General features: G+C 42.9%; 1 pseudogene; it reads left to right on the forward strand.

The window, feature by feature from the left end:
- The window catches only part of LOC116759173, a 44817-nt pseudogene extending 35312 nt beyond the window's left edge, over window positions 1–9505 (forward strand).
- The last annotated feature ends 14993 nt before the right edge of the window (window positions 9506–24498 follow it).

A 24498-nucleotide genomic window follows, 5' to 3' on the forward strand; every position in this document is an offset into this window, starting at 1 on the left:
CTTTACTTCTTCTTTTCCGATTTGGATTCCTTTTATTTCCTTTTCTTCTCTGATTGCTGTGGCTAAAACTTCCAAAACTATGTTGAATAAGAGTGGTGAGAGTGGGCAACCTTGTCTTGTTCCTGATCTTAGTGGAAATGCTTTCAGTTTTTCACCATTGAGGATGATGTTTGCTGTGGGCTTGTCATATATGGCTTTTATTATGTTTAGGAAAGTTCCCTCTATGCCTACTTTCTGGAGGGTTTTTATCATAAATGGGTGTTGAATTTTGTCGAAAGCTTTCTCTGCATCTATTGAGATGATCATATGGTTTTTCTCCTTCAATTTGTTAATATGGTTTATCACATTGATAGATTTGCGTATATTGAAGAATCCTTGCATTCCTGGAATAAACCCCACTTGATCATGGTGTATGATCCTTTTAATGTGCTGTTGGATTCTGTTTGCTAGTATTTTGTTGAGGATTTTTGCATCTATGTTCATCAGTGATATTGGCCTGTAGTTTTCTTTCTTTGTGACATCCTTGTCTGGTTTTGGTATCAAGGTGATGGTGGCTTCGTAGAAGGAATTTGGGAGTGTTCCTCCCTCTGCTATATTTTGGAAGAGTTTGAGAAGGATAGGTGTTAGCTCTTCTCTAAACGTTTGATAGAATTCACCTGTGAAGCCATCTGGTCCTGGGCTTTTGTTTGTTGGAAGGTTTTTAATCACAGTTTCAATTTCAGTGCTTGTGATTGGTCTGTTCATATTTTCTATTTCTTCCTGATTCAGTCTTGGCAGGTTGTGCATTTCTAAGAATTTGTCCATTTCTTCCAGATTGTCCATTTTATTGGCATAGAGTTGCTTGTAGTAATCTCTCATGATTTTTTTTATTTCTGCAGTGTCAGTTGTTACTTCTCCTTTTTCATTTCTAATTCTATTGATTTGAGTCTTCTCCCTTTTTTTCTTGATGAGTCTGGCTAGTGGTTTATCTATTTTGTTTATCTTCTCAAAGAACCAGCTTTTAGTTTTATTGATCTTTGCTATTGTTTCCTTCATTTCTTTTTCATTTATTTCTGATCTGATTTTTATGATTTCTTTCCTTCTGCTAGCTTTGGGGTTTTTTTGTTCTTCTTTCTCTAATTGCTTGAGGTGCAAGGTTAGGTTGTTTATTCGAGATGTTTCCTGCTTCTTAAGGTGGGCTTGTATTGCTATAAACTTCCCCCTTAGAACTGCTTTTGCTGCATCCCATAGGTTTTGGGTCGTTGTGTCTCCATTGTCATTTGTTTCTAGGTATTTTTTTATTTCCTCTTTGATTTCTTCAGTGATCACTTCATTATTAAGTAGTGTACTGTTTAGCCTCCATGTGTTTGTATTTTTTAAAGATCTTTTCCTGTAATTGATATCTAGTCTCATGGCGTTGTGGTCGGAAAAGATACTTGATACAATTTCAGTTTTCTTAAATTTACCAAGGCTTGATTTGTGACCCAAGATATGATCTATCCTGGAGAATGTTCCATGAGCACTTGAGAAAAATGTGTATTCTGTTGTTTTTGGATGGAGTGTCCTATAAATATCAATTAAGTCCATCTTGTTTAATGTATCATTTAAAGCTTGTGTTTCCTTATTTATTTTCATTTTGGATGATCTGTCCATGGGTGAAAGTGGGGTGTTAAAGTCCCCTACTATGAATGTGTTACTGTTGATCTCCCCTTTTATGGTTGTTAGTATTTGCCTTATGTATTGAGGTGCTCCTATGTTGGGTGCATAAATATTTACAATTGTTATATCTTCTTCTTGGATCGATCCCTTGATCATTATGTAGTGTCCTTCTTTGTCCCTTTTAATAGTCCTTATTTTAAAGTCTATTTTGTCTGATATGAGAATTGCTACTCCAGCTTTCTTTTGGTTTCCATTTGCATGGAATATCTTTTTCCATCCCCTTACTTTCAGTCTGTATGTGTCTCTAGTTCTGAAGTGGGTCTCTTGTAGACAGCATATATAAGGGTCTTGTTTTTGTATCCATTCAGCCAATCTGTGTCTTTTGGTGGGAGCATTTAGTCCATTTACATTTAAGGTAATTATCGATATGTATGTTCCTATTTCCATTTTATATATTGTTTTGGGTTCGCTACTATAGGTCATTTCCTTCTCTTGTGTTTCGTGTCTAGAGAAGTTCCTTTAGCATTTGTTGTAAAGCTGGTTTGGTGGTGCTGAACTCTCTCAGCTTTTGCTTGTCTGTAAAGGTTTTAATTTCTCCATCAAATGTGAATGAGATCCTTGCTGGGTAGAGTAGTCTTGGTTGCAGGCTATTCTCCTTCATCACTTTCAGTATGTCCTGCCACTCCCTTCTGGCTTGTAGGGTTTCTGCTGAGAGATCAGCTGTTAACCTTATGGGGATTCCCTTGTGTGTTATTTGTTGTTTTTCCCTTGCTGCTTTTAATATGCTTTCTTTGTATTTAATTTTTGACAGTTTGATTAATATGTGTCTTGGCGTGTTTCTCCTTGTATTTATCCTGTATGGGACCCTCTGTGCTTCCTGGACTTGATTAACTATTTCCTTTCCCATATTAGGGAAGTTTTCAACTATAATCTCTTCAAATATTTTCTCAGTCCCTTTCTTTCTTTCTTCTTCTTCTGGAACCCCTATAATTCGAATGTTGGTGCGTTTCATGTTGTCCCAGAGGTCTCTGAGACTGTCCTCAGTTCTTTTCATTCTTTTTTCTTTATTCTGCTCTGCAGTAGTTATTTCCACTACTTTATCTTCCAGGTCACTTATCCGTTCTTCTGCCTCAGTTATTCTGCTATTGATCCTATCTAGAGTGATTTTAATTTCATTTAGTGCATTGTTCATCGTTGCTTGTTTCATCTTTAGTTCTTGTAGGTCCTTGTTAACTGTTTCTTGCATTTTGTCCATTCTACTTCCAAGATTTCGGATCATCCTTACTATCATTATTCTGAATTCTTTTTCAGGTAGATTGCCTATTTCCTCTTCATTTGTTAGGTCTGGTGGGTTTTTATCTTGCTCCTTCATCTGCTGTGTGTTTTTCTGTCTTCTCATTTTGCTTATCTTACTGTGTTTGGGGTCTCCTTTTTGCAGGCTGCAGGTTCGTAGTTCCCGTTGTTTTTGATGTCTGTCTCCAGTGGCTAAGGTTGTTTCAGTGGGTTGTGTAGGCTTCCTGGTGGAGGGGACTAGTGCCTGTGTTGTGCTGGATGAGGCTGGATCTTGTCTCTCTAGTGGGCAGGTTCACGTCTGGTGGTGTGTTTTGGGGTGTCTGTGGCCTTATTATGATTTTAGGCAGCCTCTCTGCTAATGGGTGGGGTTGTGTTCCTGTTTTGCTAGTTGTTTGGCATAGGTTGTCCAGCACTGTGGCTTGCTGGTTGTTGAGTGAAGCTGGGTGCTGGTGTTAAGATGGAGGTCTCTGGGATATTTCCACCATTTAATATTATGTGGAGCTGGGAGGTCTCTTGTTGACCAGTGTCCTGAAGTTGGCTCTCCTACCTCAGAGGCAGAGCCCTGACTCCTGGCTGGAGCACCAAGAGCCTTTCATCCACACAGCTCAGAATAAAAGGGAGAAAAAGTAGGGAGAATTAGTAGAAGTATGAGTAAAGAAAGAAGGAAAGGAGGAAAGGAAGGAAGGAAGAAAGAAGCAAAGAAGGAAAGAAAGGAGGGAGGGAGGGAGGGAGGGAGGGAGGAAGGAAGGAAGGAGGGAAAGAAGGAAAAAAGACAGAAAGAAAGATGATACAGTAAAAATAAAATAAAGTATAATATAGTTATTGAATTAAAAAATATTTAGAAAAAAAAAAAAAAAGGGACGGATAGAACCTTAGGACAAATGTTGGAAGCAAAGCTATACAGAGAAAATCTTACACAGAAGCATACACATACACCTTCACAAAAAGAGGTAAAGGGGGAAAAATCATAAATCCTGCTCCCTGAGACCACCTCCTCAATTTGGGGTGATTCGTTGTCTAAAGGAGGGAGGGAAGGAAGGAAAGAAAGAAAGAACGAAGGTAAAGTATAATAAAGTTATTACAATTAAACTTAATTATTAAGAAAAAGAATTTTTTAAAAAAAGTCATGGACGGATAGAGCCCTAGGACAAATGGTGGAAGCAAGAGTATACAGACAAGATCTCACACAGAAGCATACACGTACACATTCACAAAAAGAGGAAAAGGGAAAAAAATCATAGATCTCGCTCCTAAATTCCACCTCTTCAATTTGGGATCATTCCTTGTCTATTCAGGTATTCCACAGATGCAGGGTATATCAAGTTGATTGTGGAGCTTTAACCCGCTGCTTCTGTGGCTGCTGGGAGAGACTTCCCTTTCTCTTCTTTGTTCTCACAGCTCACAGGAGCTCAGCTTTGGATTTGGCCCTGCCTCTGCGTGTAGGTCGCTGGAGGGCGTCTGTTTTTTCGCTCAGACAGGACGGGGTTAAAGGAGCCGCTGATTCGGGGCCTCCGGCTCACTCAGGCCGGGGGTTGGGGGATGGGGGAAGGAGGGGCACTGCGTGCGGGGCGGGCCTGCGGCGGCAGAGGCAGCGTGACGTTGCACCAGCCTGAGGCCCGCCGTGTGTACTCCCGGGGAAGTTGTCCCTGGATCCCGGGAACCTGGCAGTGGCGGGCTGCACAGGCTCCGCGGAAGAGGGGTGTGGAGAGTGACCTGTGCTCGCACACAGGCCCCTTGGTGGCGGCAGCAGCAGCCTTAGCGTCTCCCGCCCGTCTCTGGGGTCCGCGGTTTTAGCCGCGGCTCGCGCCCGTCTCTGGGGCTCGCGCCCTCAGCCGCGGCTCGCGCCCGTCTCTGGGGTTCGCGCTTTTAGCCGCGGCTCGCGCCCGTCTCTGGAGTTCCTTTAAGCAGCGCTCTTAAACCCCTCTCCTCGCGCACCAGGAGACAAAGAGGGAAGAAAAAGTCTCTTTCCTCTTCGGCCGGTGCAGGCTTTTCCCCGAACTCCCTCCCGGCTAGTCGTGGTGCACTAACCCCTTCAGGCTATGTTCAAGCCGCCAACCCCAGTCCTCTCCCTGAGCTCCGTCCAAAACCAAAACCCGAGCCTCAGCTCGCAGCCCCGCCCGCCCCGGCGGGTGAGCAGACAAGCCTCTCGGGCTGGTGAGTGCCGGTCGGCACCGATCGTCTGTGCAGGAATCTCCCCGCTTTGCCCTCCGCACCCGTCGCTGTGCACTACTCCGCGGTCCCGAAACTCCCCCCTCCGCCTCCCGCAGTCTCCGCCCGCGGAGGGGCTTCCTAGTGTGTGGAAACTTTTCCTCCTTCACAGCTCCCTCCCACTGGTGCAGGTGCCGTCCTTATTCTTTTGTCTCTGTTTTTTCTTTTGCCCTACCCAGTTACGTGGGGAGTTTCTTGCCTTTTGGGAGGTCTGAGGTCTTCTGCCAGCCTTCAGTAGGAGTTCTGTAGGAGTTGTTCCACGTGTGGATGTATTTCTGGTGTATCCGTGGGGAGGAAGGTGATCTCCGCGTCTTACTCTTCCGCCATCTTCCCCCCTAGGTATTTTTTAAACGAGATTTTAAAAGGGATATTTTTTTAACTTTTTGATATTTCATAGGTAGTGCAAAGGAATTCAACAGATTTCTGTATGTTAATCTTGTATCCTGCCACCTTACTGAATTTGTTTATCAATTCTAATAGTTTCTGTGTGGAGCCTTTAGGGTTTTCTATATAGAGTATCATGTTATCTGCATATAATGACAATTTTACCTCTTCTCTTCTAATTTGGATACATTTTATTTCTTGTCTGATTGATGTGGCTAGGACTTCCAGTACTGTGTTGAATAGAAGCGGTGAGAGTGGGAATCCTGGTTCCAGATTTTAGCCGGAAGGTATTATGCTTTTCACCATTGAGTATTATGTTGGCTGTGGTTTTGTCATAAATAGCTTTTATTATGTTGAGATGTTTCCTCTATACCCATTTTGGTGAGAGTTTTTATCATGAATGTGTATTGAGTTTTATCAAATGCTTTTTTTCTGAATCTACTGAGATGCTCATGTTGTTTTTGTCTTTTCTTTTGTTGGTGTGGTGTATCACATTGATTTGCATTTGTTGAACCATCCTTGTAACCCTGAGATGAATCCAACTTTATCATGGTGTTTGATCCTTTTTAGGTGTTGTTGGCTTCAGTTTGCTAATATTTTGTTGAGGAATTTTTGTATCTATATTTTTCAAAGATATTTTCTTTTCTGGTAGTGTCTTTGTCTGGTTTTGGTATCAGGGTGATGTTGGCTTCATAGGACGACTTTGGGAATGTTCCCTTTTCAATCTTTTGGAAGAGTTTGAGCAGGATTGGTATAAGTTCTTCTTTGTATGTTTGGTAGAATTCCCCAGTGAAGCCATTTGGTCCTGGACTTTTATTTGCAGGGAGTTTTTTTTTTTTAATTAGAGATTCTATTTCACTTCTAGTGATCAGTCTGTTTATATTCTCTAGTTCTTCTTGATTCAGATTTGGTGGGATGTATGTTTCTAGAATTTCTTCTAGGCTGTCCGATTTGTTGGCATGTAATTGTTCATAGTATTCTCTTATGGTTTTTTGTATTTCTGTGGTATTGGTTGATATTTGTTCGCTTTCATTTCTTATTTTGCTTATTTGGGTCCTCTCTCTTTCCTTCTTGGTGAGCCTGGCCAGAAGTTTGTCAATTTTATTTATCCTTTCAGAAAACCAGCTCTTGGTTTTATTGATTTTTTTCTGTTGCTTTTTAATTTCTATTTTATTTATTTCATCTCTGATCTTTATTATTTCCTTCCTTCTGCTGACTTGAGGTTATTATTATTTTTTTCTAATTCTTTCAGGTGGTAGGTTAGGTTGTTTATGTGAGATTTTTCTTGTTTTTTGAGGAAGGCCTGTATTGCTATGACCTTCCCTCTTAGGACTACTTTTGCTGCATGCCATACGTTTAATATGGTTGTGTTTTCATCGTCATTCGTCTTGAGGTACTTTTTAATTTCCTCTTTGATTTCGTCATTAACCCATTGGTTTTTTAGTAGCATGTTGCTTATTTTCCATGAAATCATTTTTTCCCCCTTGTTTCTCTTTTTGTGGTTGATGTCTAGTTTCATGCTGTTGTGGTCAGAAAAGATGTTTGAAATAATTTTTATCCTCTTAAATTTGTTAAGGCTTGTTTTGTGTCCTAGTATGTGGTCTGTCCTTCAGAATGTTCCATGTGCACTTGAAAAGATTGTGTTTTCTGGGGTTTTTTTGGACGTAATATTCTTAAAATATCACTTAAATCTAACTGTCCTACTGTGTCATTTAGGATCTCTATTGCCTTATTAATTTTCTGTCTGGAAGATCTGTCCATTTATGTCAGTGGGGTGGTAAAGTCTCCTACTATTATTGTATTCCCATCAATTTCTCCCTTTATGTCTGTTAGTATTTGTCTTCTGTATTTTGGTGCTCCTATATTGGGTGCATATATGTTAACGAGTGTATGCTTTTGTTTCTTAATGTGTGGCCTGGATACCCTGCATCAAAATCACTTGGGGGATCCTAATTAAAAATACAGATTCTGCCCTCCAGTGTATGTCCCTGGAATCTGCTCCCTGGGAATTGGACAGTGCTGTGGATATTGCCTAAAATCAGCATTTTGAAACAAGTTCCCATGGGTAATTCTCGCACACACTTCAGTGTTCCTCTAGTACAGCTTTGTATCCCATATAGAGACTTCTTAGAAATTTATTTACACAGAGAATCCACTTCAGGGAATGGGGCACAAGAGACTAGCCTGGAGGAAGTTAGCTCCTCCTTGTGCCAGGATGATGGGCTGTTTTTCTAAGGAAACCACCCTGCCTCACTCTGTTCACACACAGAGCCAATGTGTCCTCTTAATTTCAGCCCAGGAATGACACCAGCCTGGCTCCCCACCATCCCACATCCCCTTCCTACAGGCCTGGCTTCTCTTCCCAGCAGATGTGCCTTCCACTTTTCTGTTTTACCCTTGGCATTTGAAACACATCTTTTGGGTGATCTGTCAAGCTTAAACGTTACTTCTTTTAGGACCCAAATTTCAGCATCTTCTTCTTCTCTTTGTGTGCCTTGTGCTCAGAAGTGAGGGGTCCTTGCTTGTCTGGATCCCATTCCCATCTTTCGGTGGTGTGATGGAGACAGAGGACTGGGTCCTGAGGGTGAGGCTCACTTAGGATGATGGATGCTGCGTTAGCTGTACTTGGGCTCAGCAATGTGTGCTTCAGACTGGAGAGTGGAAGGACATTTTCAGATGCCAGCTCTCACCTCCCAGTTAGAAGCTGGGGATGTGATTGTAGGAGCCTGGCCCCTGCACCCTTAAGCAGCTGTTACTTCAACTGCCTGAAGAACTTTGGGGAAAAAATCTCCCTGGCCACTAACTGCTTGTTCGATCTGCAAAAAGTGCATGGCCATTCCAAGTACACTGACAGGGGAGACTGAGTTATTTGCCTTATCTGATTGCTATCTTGGGGTGAGCAAAAGACCAAGCACTGGCCTCTTGCCACTTCTCCCCCTGTAAGCTCAGCATGGATGATGATATTGCCACATCGATGGTCGACAGTGGCTCCAGCACGTGTAGGGCCAGCCTTTCAGAGGATCATGGCCCTGGAGCCGTCTTCCCTTCCATCATGGGCAACCACAGCATGACTGTGGGCATCACCCATCCTAGGTGGGTGATGGGGCCCAGAGTAAGAGGGAACTCTACCCTGAATAGCCCATCAAGGAGAAGGTCTAGCATCACATTATAAAGCGAGTGTATGTGGCCCCTGAGGAGCACCCCATGCTGCTGACTGAGTCCCTCCTGAACCCTGAGGCCAACCAGGAGAAGACCCAGATCATATTGAAGACCTCCAGCACCACAGCCACGTACACGGCCATCTAGGCTATGCTGTCCTTTACGCCTCTGGCCTGTGCCACAGGCATGTAATGGAGTCCAGCAATGAAATCCCGTACACTGTGCCTGTCTACGAGGGCTATGCCTTTCCTCACACCATCCTGTGTCTGGACTTAACCGGGACCTGAGGAACTGCCTCACAGAGCTTTTCCACATGGCCAAGCAGGGAATTGTGCAAGACATCAAGGGAAGCTCTGCTCTTTTGCCCTATACTTGGAGAGGAGATGGTCACTGCAACCTCCAGCTCCTCCCTGGAGAAGAGCTGTGTGCCTTGAAGGCCAAGTCACCACCATTGGCAGCAAGTGGTTCCACTGCCCTGGGGCCCTTCCAGCCTTCCTTCCTGAGCATGGAATCTGGAAGCATCCATGAAACTACCTTCAACTTCATTGTGAAGTGTGACATTGGTGTCCACAACATGTGACATCTTTTCCAACACGGTGCTCTCTGGTGGGACCACTGTGTACCCAGGCTTCACCAACAGGATAGAGGAGATTCCCACTCTGACTCCCAGCACGATGAAGACTGAGATCATCACACTTCTGAGTGCTCTGCATGGATTGGTGGTTCCATCCTGGGCTCACTGTCTACCTTACAGCAGATGTGGATCAGCAAGCAGGAGTTCCATGAGTCTAGCCTCTCCACTGTCCACCAAAAATGCTTCTAGGTAGACGGTGTGTTACATCCTTTCTCGACAAAACCTGACTTGTGCAGAAAATGAGATGACATTGGCATGGTGTATTTGTTTATTTATTTATTTAAATTTATTTTTACTGTTGGTTGACTCAGGATTTAAGAAGTTGAATGGTGAAGGTGATAGCAGTCAGTTGAAGTTGCATCCCCCAAAGATCTGCAATGTGGCTGAGTGTTTTGGCTGTCCTTTTTAAAAGAGTCATTCCGGATATCATGAGATGCATTGTTAGAGGACGTTCCATACCTTCTCAAACACCTCCTCATGTCTCCCTAAGGAGAAAGGCCCAGACTTCACCCAGGTTCACTCAGGGGAGGGTGATAGCATTGCTTTTGTGTAAATTATGTAATCCAAAATTTTTGAATCTTCTGCCTGAACACTTGCTCTTTTTATTTTGTTTCAGTTTGAATGGTCAGTTGTCATGACCCCTATTTTGTCATCCAACTTTCAGTGTATGAAGATTTTTGGTCTCCCAGGGAGTTGGCTGAGACTTTTCAATAAAAATATACACCTTAAGGGAAAAGAAAGACTTGACCAGGGTCCTTTAGCTGTAGTTGGGGGCAGGCTGCTCCAGGTTCTACCTTATAGTCACAACTAGAGCAGAATGAGTTACCTCTATCATTGCCCCCAAATTTAAATTTAATTAATTAATTAATTCTTACAAAATTAATGGGTCAGGGCACCTGAAGCTTCTGGTTTTTTCCTAGCCCTCCCCCGCACCCTGCCAACCTTTTATTCTGTCCACCCACTTGGACCTGTATTTTCTCCCTTACAATGCCTCAGCCCTGACTGACTGCCTGGCAGAATGGCTTCGCATGCCCTGGGGTAGGAGTGGGTTTTGCTTTTCTCCACAAAAGCCTGGCATGTGGAGTGACCACACCCTTCCCACCAAGAACTGCAGAGGACTTGCTCAAACCCCTCATTACACATCATTCCCAACTGGAGAGACAAAGTACCACATCCCTAGCGCTTTGAGCAGTGGGTGCAAGTCTCAGGGTTGAGATCAGGGTAGATTCAGGAGGTAATGCAATGTTTAGCCAAGCTCTGGTCTGACCTGCCCCACAGCCTGCTTGAACCTAACCTGCCTTCGTGGATATGGAGATGGAGGCAGCTGCTGAGTGGCCCATGGGCCGTACATCCACTGTATGTGCCCAGAGGTGGAGCTATGTTTCATTGCCCATGATGTCCCTGGGCCCTGGTCTTTCTTTCTTGTAAACCCTGAGCCCCTACCCTCATCGGGAAACCCCACACTGTGCCTTGTCTCAGTGATGTCACCAACATTGGCTCTGACATCCCCTGAAAGCTCTCTTCTCCTTTTTGTATCTCCACAATTCTTATCTGATCTGCTACCCCCAGGAGGAGTCTTCTGCCAGGGTGGAGGGGAGAGGCATCCTGTAAGGAGGGAAGCTCTGAGACAGAGCTCCTAGGTGCCCTTGTTATCGAGCCAAACACAGGCACAAACACCGATGCCACCCACCCCACATGGATTCACCAAGCCCCACCTGTTCCCAGTGCTGATCACAAAGAAGGAAAGAGGACCCTTTGCTAGGACCAGCTGCTATTTCTGCTTGCCCAGGGTGTCGGTCTTCATGGAGCTGGTAGCCCGCCTGCTGCTCTATCCACAACCATCCTGCCCTCAGCTGGCTCCATCACCTGCTGGGCTGGGAAGAAAAGCAGCCCATGGGAGCACAGTAGGGCCTCCCCCTTCACTCACTGGGGAGTCCTCTCCCTCCCTGCTGGTTCGGGGTGGGGAACTGTGAGGAGTGGTCTGGCTCCTCTACTTTAGCCCCTTCAGTGCAGTCAGCGGGAAGTACAGGACTTGCCCCTAAGGAAATATGTGTTACTCTGTCACCTCCCTGATGCCTCAGCTTCTCCCTCCATCACCTTGGATGAAGCTGACATGTCAGCACCTGGGACATCACTACCCACTCTGTCTTTCCCTTTGGCAGTGTCCACTTCTGATAATCTTTGGATGAGTGACCTGGTTTTGGACTTTCCACCCCTTTGTGGGTCCCTCACTCCTCCCTGGTTACCTCAGACTCTCTTCATCGGGTCATAGACCTCTCAGCACTGTTACAACGTGCAGATCTGTGAAGCAGCTGTCAGAGTGGACGAATGTGGAGGTCAAGAGTGTGAACTCTCCAGCCATTTTTAGCCGTGGGCCTTGGGCAAGTTTAAAACTTCAGTTTCTTCCTCTGTAAAATTGGAATGATTCTTGCACTCATTTCCTAGGGTTGTTATTGGCTTAAATGAGGAAATACATGTAATGTGATTAACATTGTGACTGGCCCTTTAATAAGTAGCCTTTAATAAGTATCAGTAATTGTTCACTATTATTAGCAAGTGCTCATTCTACACTCATCTTAATTTACACACAAGTGTCCTGAAGCTCCTTGGACGCAGGCTGAGAAGAAAGAGTCAGGTTCAGTGGGAGACTTGGTGCTCTCTGAAGAGCCCTGAAGCTTAAGTCAGGGCTTTCCCCTTTTATCTCCTAATAAGTTAAGATTTTATCTACTGCACCTTGAGGTTTATATTCCAGTTCCTAGTTTGAAAAGAACTGTTAATGAGCTCAAACACACATATCCTCACTTACCCCCCCCCCCAAACACCCCTGGCAAAACACAATGAACCACTTAGTGATAGAACACGTGAATCAGAATTTGAAAAGGGTGCCACTATTTCTTAGCAAGTTTAAATCTTTCTAAAAATTTTCTGTAACTTAATAAAAAACACCACACACACACAAAACATACATGAGTTTGGGAGATGCAGTGTTTGGCTGAGAGCAGTGGTTGGTCCTGGGCTGGCCCAGATCTGGTTGACAGTTTAATTTTTTTGTCACTTTATAACTCAGGGAAGATGCTTCTGAATTTTAAAAAGATTTCTCAGCTTTCTAATCAAAGGACAACTCATTCATTTAAATATTGTAGACCTCACTTTCCTTTCTGATTAGGTGTCAGTAACTTTGCCTTACTCGCCTGGTTAATCTACAAAGTAGATAGAGGAGCACGTAAGGGACATGTGGAGACCTTCTGCTATTGGCAGTTTCCCAGGACATTCTGAGGCTTGGTTTATTTATCCTCATTAACCCTGAGAAGGCATGGTCCTGGGGCTACGTATGCATAGTGTGGCTTATCCTGTTTGTTAAAAGGAAGCCCCTTATGCTGAAAACTCAGCCTCTGTGCACTGGTGACAAATTGTATCTTGGAGACAGAGTTTTGGGTGAAGTAGAAAATAGCTTTATTGCTTTGCCAGGTATAGGGAGACACAACGGGCTTGTGCCTCTCAAAACTGTGTGTTCCAACCTGGGAGGATTTGGTGAGGAGTTTTATAGCAATGGTTCAAGGCTGGGGCTGCTAATAAGATTAGGGTGTGTGCAGGGCCTGCACTCCTTTAATCTGGTCTCAGGAGGTCTCCTGATGAGCTTCTCTGGTTCCTTTATTCTGACTTCAGGTGGTCTTCTCTGGAATGAAGAATGCTAACATCTTCCATTTGTTGGGGGTTTTAGCTGTGTAAAGAGCTCAGAGATATTGTTATGTGTATCCCTTGAGGCAGAACCAGGACCCTGCCCCAAGGCTGCACTATTGTTTCTTGGCTGCCCCTCCCTTCGCTGATTAGCAACTGTTCAAATATGCCCTTTGGAACTCAGGGAAGGTCATGGAGGCTGGAGTCTATTCCCTACAAACAAGAAATGGGGGACACAGAAAGGCTTCCATGCCCAGGAGCCCCACAGGGTCCTGCTCGGTTTCACCCCCACACCTCCATTCATTAAGCCCAGGATACAACATTGCATTCAGTCCTCTTGCCTTCTTAGGCTCCTCTTCTTGCGACAGTATCTCACTTTCCTTGTTTTTGATGATCTTGACAGTTTTGAGGAGTACTGGTCAGGTATTGGTAGCATGTCCCTCTGTCTGAACTTTCTCACGATTAGCCTGGGGTTATGTGTTTTGAGTTGGAAGACCACAGAGGTGAAGTGCTGTTTTCATCACGTCATATCAGAGGTACATGCTATCAGCGTGACTAGTTTGTCACTGTTGATGCTGACCTTGATCAACTGCCTGAGATGGTGCTTGTCAGGTTTTTCCACTGTAAAGTTCCTCTTTCTTCCCCTTTCCACACAGTGCTTTTTGGAAAGAAGTCACTATGTACAGCTCACACACAAGGAGTCAGGACTATGCTTTCACCTCCTTGTGGGCAGAGTACCTACGTAAATTATTTAGAATTCTTCTCCACAGATTTGTCCCTTCTCCTCCACTTATTAGTTGATTCAATCATTTATGTCAGTATGGACTCGTGTATTTATTTTATATTTCAAGTTAAAATCCAGTGATGCATTATTTATTTTGTTGCTCCAATTGTCCCAGATTTGGCCATTGGGAGCTCTTTCAGTTGACTCCCATGTCCTTTTGACATGTTCACCATTGTGTGCGTTTTTTTGTGGTTTTTTTTTTTTATCATTTCCTTACTTTCTGGCACTATAAAAGACACTCAGGGGGCTTCCCTGGTGGTCCAGTGGTCGAGACTCCACGCTTCCAAGGCAGGGGGTATGGGTTCGATCCCTGGTCGGGGAACTAAGATCCCACATGCCACGTGGTGCGGCCAGAGAAAAAAACAAAAAAAGGCACCCAGGTTCATCATGAGTCTTTCCTGTTTCAGTCCTAGAATCAGCCATTTCTCCAAGGAGGTGGTTTCTTTTACTGGAGAATGAAGTTAGACATTAAAATCTGGGTCCTGGGTTTTATGGCATTTTTGATGCATTTTATGGCAATTAAGTCTTATTTAATAAAATTATCAATATTTTACTTACTACTTTCTTGCTTTGCAAGAAGCACAAACTTGAAATGCCTTCTTTCTAAGAATAGATGGATGGATGCCATGAATTTAGACATAAATAATATGCACATATGTCCTTTTAGTTATTTCTTGGCTTTATTTTATTTATTTTTTTAAAACAGAAGTAGTAGCAACATTTTTTTTTTTTTTTTTTGGCTGCAGTGGGTTTTCGTTGCTGCACGCGGGCTTTCTCTGTTTGCGGCGAGCAGGGGCTACTCTTCGTTGCAGTGTGTGGGCTTCTCATTGCAGTGGCTTCTCTTGTTGTGGAGCATGGGCTCTAGGCACGCGGGCTTCAGTAGTTGTGGCACACAGGCTCAGTAGTTGTGGCTCGCAGGCTCTAGAGCGCAGGCTCAGTAGTTGTGGCGCACGGGCTTAGTTCTCCATGGCATGTGGGATCTTCCTGGACCAGGGCTCGAACCCGTGTCCCCTGCATTGGCAGGCGGATTCTTAACCACTGCACAACCAGGGAAGCCCATTGGCTTTATTTTTTAACATTTGAATCTTTAAATATATGAGCTGTGTTTTTGGTGCATAGCATAAAGTAGATATTCTACATTTTTCCAAAATAAATTACTGGTTTATCCTCAATAGGATTTATTTTACACTTTTTAAGTAATTTTTCCTTGGCCTTTGAATCTTGAGATATTGATTGATTGGATTATGGGTTAAGCTGTGTGAACTCAATCTAATCTCCTTTTTTCTTATATCTTAATGAACAATTTCTAGATGGAATGGCTGTGTGTCTTCCTGCTGTGAGTGTCCCTTGTGTTGCATTAGCTGCTTGTGAGCTCTTTCAGTTGACTCCTCTGGAAATCTCTTAATGGAAAAGTCTATTCTAATTTATTGCCACAGAAGATAACTTCAAACTCTCCACTGCCCAAGCATTATCAGGGTGTGGTTGTGAGAAACAGGGCACATAAAACATTTCCTGAAAGATCTATGGCCTACCCAACACTTTTTATTCTCCAGGTTACCCCAAGGGCAGAAAAGAGCAAAAGAAAACTAAGTAGATGTGGACCTTGGGTCTACTGATTTTTGTCCTTTGTAGACTTGCTCTTGTGTTGATTTTTGTCCCATCCTTGCACTGTGGGCTGCTGCGAGAACTAGCCACACTGAAACACGCTTGGATTTATCATTTGGGGACTTTAGGAAGGAAGATGGGGTCCTCTCCATCACTCTGTATCTCCTTCCTGCTGGCCTCTGGAAGAATTCTTGCAGGCTTGTGGTCCAGCAGAAACTTTCCCAGGGTGGTTGGTGATTTGTTTTTTATCTTATGGTCAGTTTCCTCAATCACACGGTATGTTCCTCTATGGTTTGGCTGATAGGAAACTGAGAGCCACATCTGTGGTCCATTTACAGCAAAATATTTGCCTCTGACTGAATTTTACCATCCTGCTTCTAATGTTTGGATTGTCCTTATTTGCTTTTCCATTCACTTTTTTAAAAAAATATTTTTTTATCTCTGGCTGCATCAGGTCTTAGTTGTAGCACGAGGGATCTTTCACTGAGGCACGCAGGCTCTAGAGCACATGGGCTCTGTAGCTGCAGCAAGCAGGCTTAGCTGCCCCGTGGCATGTGGGATCTTAGTTCCCCGACCAGGGATCAAACTTTCGTCCCCTGCGTTGGAAGGCGGGTTCTTCACCACTGGACCACCAGGGAGGTCCCTCCATTCGATTTTTTATAATGTTGGATTTAGGGTTTCTCTAACTCAGCACCATTGACATCGTGGGCCAGATAATCCTTTCTTGTGGGGATCTGCCCCTACGCTTTGTAGGATGTTTAGCAGCATCCCTGGCCTCTGCCCACTAGTAGCAACCCCACTCACTCCCAGTTGTAACAAGTAAAAATTTCTCCAGACGTTTCTGAATGTTTCCTGGAGAGCAAGATAGCTCCTTGGTTGAGAACCATTGGATTATATGTATTTATGTCATCACTAAAATATTTTTGGCTATAAGGCAATGTACAAACTGTTAAATTAATAAATAATGAAATAAGCATTAAACAGGTGAAAAAAAGCAGGGAATGGTGTATTTACATATGGACCTAGAAATTAGAGGCTTATTATTTTTTTTTTAACATCTTTATTGGGGTATAATTGCTTTACAATGGTGTGTTAGTTTCTGCTTTATAACAAAGTGAATCAGATATACATATGTTCCCATATCTCTTCCCTTTTGCATCTCCCTCCCACCCTCCCTATCCCACCACTCCAGGCGGTCACAAAGCACCGAGCCGATATCCCTGTGCCATGCGGCTGCTTCCCACTAGCTATCTACCTTACGTTTGGTAGTAGTATATACAAGTCCATGCCTCTCTCTCTCCCTGTCACAGCTCACCCTTCCCCCTCCCCATATCCTCAAGTCCGTTCTCCAGTAGGTCTGTGTGTTTATTCCTGTCTTACCCCTAGGTTCTTCATGACATTTTTTTCCCTTAAATTCCATATATATGTGTTAGCATACGGTATTTGTCTTTTTCTTTCTGACTTACTTCACTGTATGACAGACTCTAGGTCTATCCACCTCATTACAAATGACTCAATTTCGTTTCTTTTTATGGCTGAGTAATATTCCATTGTATATATGTGCCACATCTTCTTTATCCATTCATCCGATGATGGGCACTTAGGTTGTTTCCATCTCCGGGCTATTGTAAATAGAGCTGCAATGAACATTTTGGTACATGACTCTTTTTGAATTTTGGTTTTCTCAGGGTATATGCCCAGTAGTGGGATTGCTGGGTCATATGGTAGTTCTATTTGTAGTTTTTTAAGGAACCTCCATACTGTTCTCCATAGTGGCTGAACCAATTCACATTCCCACCAGCAGTGCAAGAGTGTTCCCTTTTCTCCACACCCTCTCCAGCATTTATTGTTTCTAGATTTTTTGATGATGGCCATTCTGACTGGTGTGAGATGATATCTCATTGTAGTTTTGATTTTCATTTCTCTAATGATTAATGATGTTGAGCATTCTTTCATGTGTTTGTTGGCAGTCTGTATATCTTCTTTGGAGAAATGTCTATTTAGGTCTTCTGCCCATTTTTGGATTGGGTTGTTTGTTTTTTTGTTATTGAGCTGCATGAGCTGCTTGTAAATTTTGGAGATTAATCCTTTGTCAGTTGCTTCATTTGCAAATATTTTCTCCCATTCTGAGGGTTGTCTTTTGGTCTTGTTTATGGTTTCCTTTGCTGTGCAAAAGCTTTGAAGTTTCATTAGGTCCCATTTGTTTATTTTTGTTTTTATTTCCATTTCTCTAGGAGGTGGGTCAGAAAGGATCTTGCTGTGATTTATGTCATAGAGTGTTCTGCCTATGTTTTCCTCTAAGAGTTTGATAGTTTCTGGCCTTACATTTAGGTCTTAAATCCATTTTGAGCTTATTTTTGTGTATGGTGTTAGGGAGTGATCTAATCTCATACTTTTACATGTACCTGTCCAGTTTTCCCAGCACCACTTATTGAAGAGGCTGTCCTTTCTCCACTGTACATTCCTGCCACCTTTATCAAAGATAAGGTGACCATATGTGCATGGATTTATCTCTGGGCTTTCTATCCTGTTCCATTGATCTATCTTTCTGTTTTTGTGCCAGTACCATACTGTCTTGATTACTGTAGCTTTGTAGTATAGTCTGAAGTCTGGCCCCAGCATCATTACAACAGTTCTGAATCCCTGGGGGTATATTCACCTGGTGGTTCCAGAGCAGAATTTGGCGCCGTGTTTTTAAGGAGAGAAGCTTCTGAAGCAGAGAAATAGGGGCAGTGTAATGGACAAGCTCCTCTGGGTACAGCCACTCCACTCGTTTACAAACCAGGAAGACAAGTGGGGCAGATCAGCAGCCCTCGGTAGCAGGGCACTGGCCAAGCCCCACGTCCACACACTGTGGGGAAAAACCAAGGCAGAGAACATGAGTTGGTCATAGAGATTATCAAATTGGGACACAGAACTGGGTTATTTGGCACTCCGTGGTCAGGGGCCTTATTGCTTCTAACAACTATTTGAAGGCTGCTTTATGTGCTAGTAGAATGGTGTACCCCTTGAGGGACTTGCCTCTGGACAGGAGTAGGTCATGGAAATTTTGTACTTTTTAAATTTTCTGTGAAAGACTATTTAGGTTGTCTGTCATCCAAGGAAATCTTTAGTAAGCTCTCAAAGCCAGAGCTCCAGAATCATAGGTAGTGCCCAGGTGAGCATTTTAACGTGCCTGTTCTGATTTTTCTCATGGTAATGAAGATTTAATCATGTGGTAATGTGGTGTGGGGGTGTGTTTTAACAACACTTCAGGCTAAGAGAGCTTTCATCAGAGTAAATAATTGAGCTTTACACAATTTCTGCCTGTTGAAATAGTGACAGAGTGCAATTTTGCCCTTTTCTTGAAGAAACTTGATTTCACTTGGCTTTCAGGCACATTCCGTCGCAATAGAAACACAGTGTAGTTTTCCTTTTGTTATCACAGAACAGCTGGAATGAAGGTGTAGAGAAACATTTAAAGGTGCTTTTAAAAGCAGGGCTGGAAAACTCAGTTTCACATTCTTTGTGATTTGGATGTCTGGAACTTGCTGATACTTATCTGTGGACTTTTTTGTATCAAGGGTAAGCAAAGAGTTGTCCAGGAAACAGCTGTTCAGTTTCTTTAGTTTAAAATCAGGTCGTGTCTTTATTTTATATTTTTTTGTTGTTAGAAAGCAATTGGTGACCTTCCACCTCCCAACTCCACGGTTCTCCAGTGATGGGTAGTCCTTGATGGTGCTGTATCAGGATTCAAATATTAGGAGAGTTTGGATTGAGAAGGGACCAGCCACTGGCAACAGTAATTTTGCCAAAATGGTGTTTTGGTTAATTGCACGGTCTTGTTTAGTTTTCAGTCTTCCCTATTTGACAGCAAGCATCGTTTTGCTGCACTCTACATTTCTATAACTAGCACTGTGCCAGATGCATTATAGGTGTTTAATACATATTTGGGTCAATTTGTATTTAGTGATATGGACAGTATGCAAAGGTTATCCCCGAGGCATAGCGATCATATTCATAATAGTTGTTCCCGATTCTTAAGAATCTATTTTGTATCCTACGGCAGTTTGCACCCTAGAAATGGACTCTGAGATGGGATTCGGTGTTTAGGATGTTTAGCCGAGTGTGCCTCTGGAGCTGAAGTGGTTGTCAGAGTTATAATGTGGGACCAGAATGGCTGGGCCTTGCTATTCCTGTCTTTGGATACGGGTCACCACTGGAAGGGCCTGACCTTGGGTGAGGCAGCTCTCTACCACCGAGGCAGACCCTGGAAGGGCCGAAGACACAGCTGAAGGGGTGTATGGATAGCACTCCCGACAGCTGGGCCACATCTGCATGCACATCTGGGTCTGTCAGGTGCCGGCTTACTCCACCAGGTGCTTTCCACATGTTATCTCTTGTCTTCACTGTTATCCTTAATGTAATTTAATATTTCCATCAATTGACAGATACAGAAGCTGAAGTTCAGAGAGGTTGACTAGCTTGCCTAAGAATGAATAGGTAGGCAGATAGATACAACAGTGTTAAATATTTAAATTCTGCTCCGAGCTCAAAGCCTGAGTGCTCTGGATTTCTTTTGGGAACGGGTCAGCCAAGTTAGAAGAGGAGCATGCATTGGGAGTCACGAGACGGAGCGTTGGCTGCCCCTGCCACTCATTCCAAGTGTGACCTCAATTATCAAGTCCATTAATGTGGAGCTAAAATGAGCTTTGAAGCACATGAATCACTCACTCAAGAATCTTGTTAAAATGCAGAGTCTGTTCCAGTAGGTCCCGGTGGGGCCTGAGATTCTGCATTTCTAACAAGTGCTCCGGTGATGCCAAAGCTGCTGGCATCTGAGATCTCAGAAGACCCTAAGTCTCCTCCAGCTCTGAAACTCAGTGGGTCTCAAACATTTAGGGACAGCTCTTCCTTACAGAAGAATTCCGGTCGGTAAATACAGAAGAAAAAAAGGAAAGCGACTATCACCGAGCATCCCTATAATTATTGTTTCGGGTAGGATCTGTGGATGGGTGCTAAAATTAGAGGGTGAAAGTTTGAGGAGGAACACGATATCTGTGTACTATCAATGCATCTCTCACCAAGGATTTACTGATTACAGACGGAAGAAAATAAGTTTATAGCAGACATCACCTTAACCAAGTGATCAAAGTTGATATCACCAGTAGTAAAACATGTTGACCTCCCCACAGGATGCACTGAGAGGAACGCATCACTAACAGGCATACTTGTGCAAAACACACAACCTCGATCTAATCATGAGAAAATATCAGACCCAAAAAGAGGGGTATCCTACAAGACAACTGACAAGCATTCTGTAAAAGTGTCAAGGTCACGAAAGACAAGGGAAGACAGACGGGAGGATTGTTACAGATTACAGGAGGCCGAGGAGACATGACAAATACACTGGGGGACGGGGGCCTCAGATTGGATCTTGGAACAGAAAAAAGGACAGTAAAACGTGCAAATGGAGTCTCTAGTTTATAGTATTGCACAAATACTTAGTTTTGACAGATGCATCATGGTAATAGTATAAGATGTTAGCAGTAAGGGATACTTGGTAGAAGGTAAACTGGAACTCTGTTCTATTTTTGCAACTTTTCTATGTGCCTAAATTATTTAAAAATAAGTAAAAACCCCACAAATCTATGAATATACTCTTTAAAACTTTTTTCAGACATTTTTATATACAAAAATGCTCATACAGTAGATTTGTTTAGACTTTAGATTTCTTTATCATATCACTTGCAAATGATGATGGTTTTGCCCTTAATTTTTTATTTATACCTCTCTTTCCCCCCAAAAAGCTAGAACTCAAACAATTCGAAACCACTGTGTCGATCTTAGATCCCTTGGTAGCTTTACTGACTCTGGAGGTCAGTCAAAAATAACAACAAACATCTATTGTGTTTACTGCAAACCAGGCACTGTGCTAAATGCCTCAAATGCCTTATCTCCTTATTCTTCTCAATAACCCTATTATTATCTTGAATTTACAGAAAAGGAAATATTTAGAGAAGTAAAATAGCTTGCTCAAGTTCACGTAGTAATTTTTTTTCTTTTTTTTGTGGTATGCGGGCCTCTCACTGTTGTGACCTCTCCCGTTGCGGAGCACAGGCTCCGGACGCACAGGCTCAGCGGCCATGGCTCACGGGCCCAGCCGCTCCCGCAGCACGTGGGATCTTCCCGGACCGGGGCACGAACCCGCGTCCCCTGCATCGGCAGGCAGACTCTCAACCACTGCGCCACCAGGGAAGCACTCACGAAATAATTTTTAAAGCCAGGATTTGAGCCAAGGTTATCTTAGTCCAGGACCTAAGCTTTTAGCTACATGTCTGCTTAATAATATTAACAATTGATTTCAGATATATTTATTTTTATCATGGAAGGGTAGCATCACTGAACCACCATTTTAAAGATGAGAGTAGAATGACCAAGAAGTCAGTCAGCGGCTTTTGATCCTCAGACCAGTACAGGCCAAGCAGGGAGTCCAGAGAAGATGGGTGTCCTGGGCGACCCTGCAAACTCCTGCCCTTGAGCCACTGAGGTTGGGAGGGTGGGGTGGGAGAAGAAGGACTTTGATAGTTGTCCCTGAGCATCCCCCATGGACAGCTGTAGTCTCACCCCCAGCATTACTTGGTGGCTGCCTGGCTAGTTACATGGACATGGGTCTGGGCCTTGGCTGGCTCCCACCTGGGTAGAAGACAGGAGGTCTCCACTGACTCTGCACTTGCAGAGTAGATACAGAGAGGGACTTCCCTGGTGGCCCAGTGGTTAAGACTCCATGCTTCCACCGCAGGGGGTTCGGGTTGCATCCCTGGTGGGGGAACTAAGATCCCACATGCTGCAGGGCACGTCCAAAAAATTTAAAAATAAATAAATACAGAGAAAAGAGAAAGAAAAATTGGTTCTTGGTCTCTTCCCAGACTTCCTCTGGGTACCTGCAGCTCTGACTGCACAGATGAACCTGTGGTCCCAATCAGAGGCTAGGAGAGCCAGTGGGGTTGAGGGGCCGAAAAGACCTCAGCAGTTTGGACAGAATCCCTAACTCAGCACAGCAACCTATGTCTTTTCACCTCCAGGTGACACTCAGGGAGGATAACAACATTTATCTCAGATTATTTTGGGGTTTACGTGACAAACTTTAGCACTGTGCTTGGCACAGAGAAAGACTGATTTACACTTTCCTTTGATAAACATGGGCAAACAATAAGGAATCTTTTCTTTTTTAAACTGGAAGTTTTTTTTTTTAACTTTTTATTTTATGTTGGAGTAAAGTAGCAGGGCAAATTGGTGGAGATGTTGATTGTTCAGAGAAAATGCATTAAATAGAATTAATCTAAACGGAAGAGACATTTAAATACACCCCAATTACCAACCTCGAGGAAAGTTGAGGGGGATATTGTGCTAAAAAAGTAGACTGCTATGCAAAAGGAAATTGAAAATTTGATTGCTGGAAAAGTCCCACCAATATTGGCAACAAATACCAATTAAACACTGCTAAAAATTGAAATGGGGATTTAGAAACTATTTTGAGGAACATTCACAGAACATAGAGTGAAAATATAAATAAGTAGGAATTATAAAAGATAAGTGAGAGGATAGATTTAGTGTATCTAACATATGTTTATTCCCCTCATCCACTCTTAACATGGAGCAGATGGGGAAGTAGTAATATTTAAAGATATATAAAAGAAAATTTATCTGTGCTAAAGAAAGATTTGAGGTTTCTGGTGAAAAAATCCTCCCAAGCCTATATAAGGTATTGAAAAAGACAGACAACATATACATATCCTAACAATATGTTTTAATTTCACGGGTAAAGAGAAAAATTCTATCAACATTTAAATTTTTTAAAAATGGAGGAGACCAGTAGTGTTGGCAGATAGCTCATTTGCCACGCTGCCTGCTGACAAAGGAACAAGATTCATCAGGATTGTGGACCTAGAGTACTTCGTAGAGACAAGCCAGTACTTGTACAGCACAAAAGAAATACACCTTGTGACGTGTCAATTCTTAGGAAATAGTCTATCAGTGCATTATTTCTGGAAAAAATGTTCATTAAAATCCATTGGAATATAGAACCAATGAAAGGGAAAGTGCGTGCCCGAAATAGCACTGAAACTGGTAATCTCATAGGTAAGCCAAAATATGTTTTGAAATGTGTGGAACTTTAATATAACTATGAACAAGAAAATCCTTAAATAAGACACATAAATTAACATCATAATAACAATCTGGAACTGAGGCTCCATAGGATTTTTCTAAAAATTACATGGTGGAGAGGCGAATCTTTTATTTTTAATTTTTGAGAGCTTTATTTACTGTTATTTTTACAGACTCTGTTTTTTTAATAAAGATTTAACTATTATTTATTTATATATTTGTTCTCCTTTCATGGACCAACTCTCTCATATAAAGGCATACCATTACTTTTTTTGTTGTTGTCGTTAGTTTTCTTCTGCTCCTTGATGTTTGTTTCTTCCAAATTCTTTTAACATGCCTATTTGTTTTCATCTCTGTATTTCCTGTTAGAAGCTTGCTTAAAATATCTGGTCATCCTTGGTTATCTGGTCATATTTAAGAATGAGACAGTCTATCAGTTGGTGGACCTCACTTTTGGAAGAGGCTGCTAATCCTAACATCTGTAGGTATTTCCCTCGGGCTGGTCATTTTCTCCTGGAGAAGCAGTCTCCAGACTTCTTCCTGTGGGTCAGAGCTTGATTGCCAGAGTTCTGGGAGCTGGGACAGGCAGAGGTCAGCATCCTTTAGTTCACTGATGCACCTCTCCCCTCTTCTGTGCCTGGTGCCTCAAAAACTGGAGGTTCTTTTCAAAAATTTCCTCTGAAAATAAGCTTTCTATTTATTGCTGTGGTGGGGAAGAGGGCAGCTTACTCTATATACACTTTCTCCTATTATTGGCCCCCTCTTCTCTCCCTTTCAGTTCTGGAACTTTCTTTGATTTTGTGATGTGAATTGGCTTGTTTCCTACTGACTGCCCTTTCTTTGGGCTAGTTCTTTGCTCTCTGCATTTTATTTTTTAAATCACTTATCCCCCCACCATCCAGTGTTCAAAAAAATATGTGGATTATCTCATTCATTGTCGTTATCTCTTGTATTGTTCCTGTGGCTT

This window comes from Phocoena sinus, chromosome 9, assembly GCF_008692025.1.
Source record: "Phocoena sinus isolate mPhoSin1 chromosome 9, mPhoSin1.pri, whole genome shotgun sequence".
NCBI lineage: Eukaryota > Metazoa > Chordata > Mammalia > Artiodactyla > Phocoenidae > Phocoena > Phocoena sinus.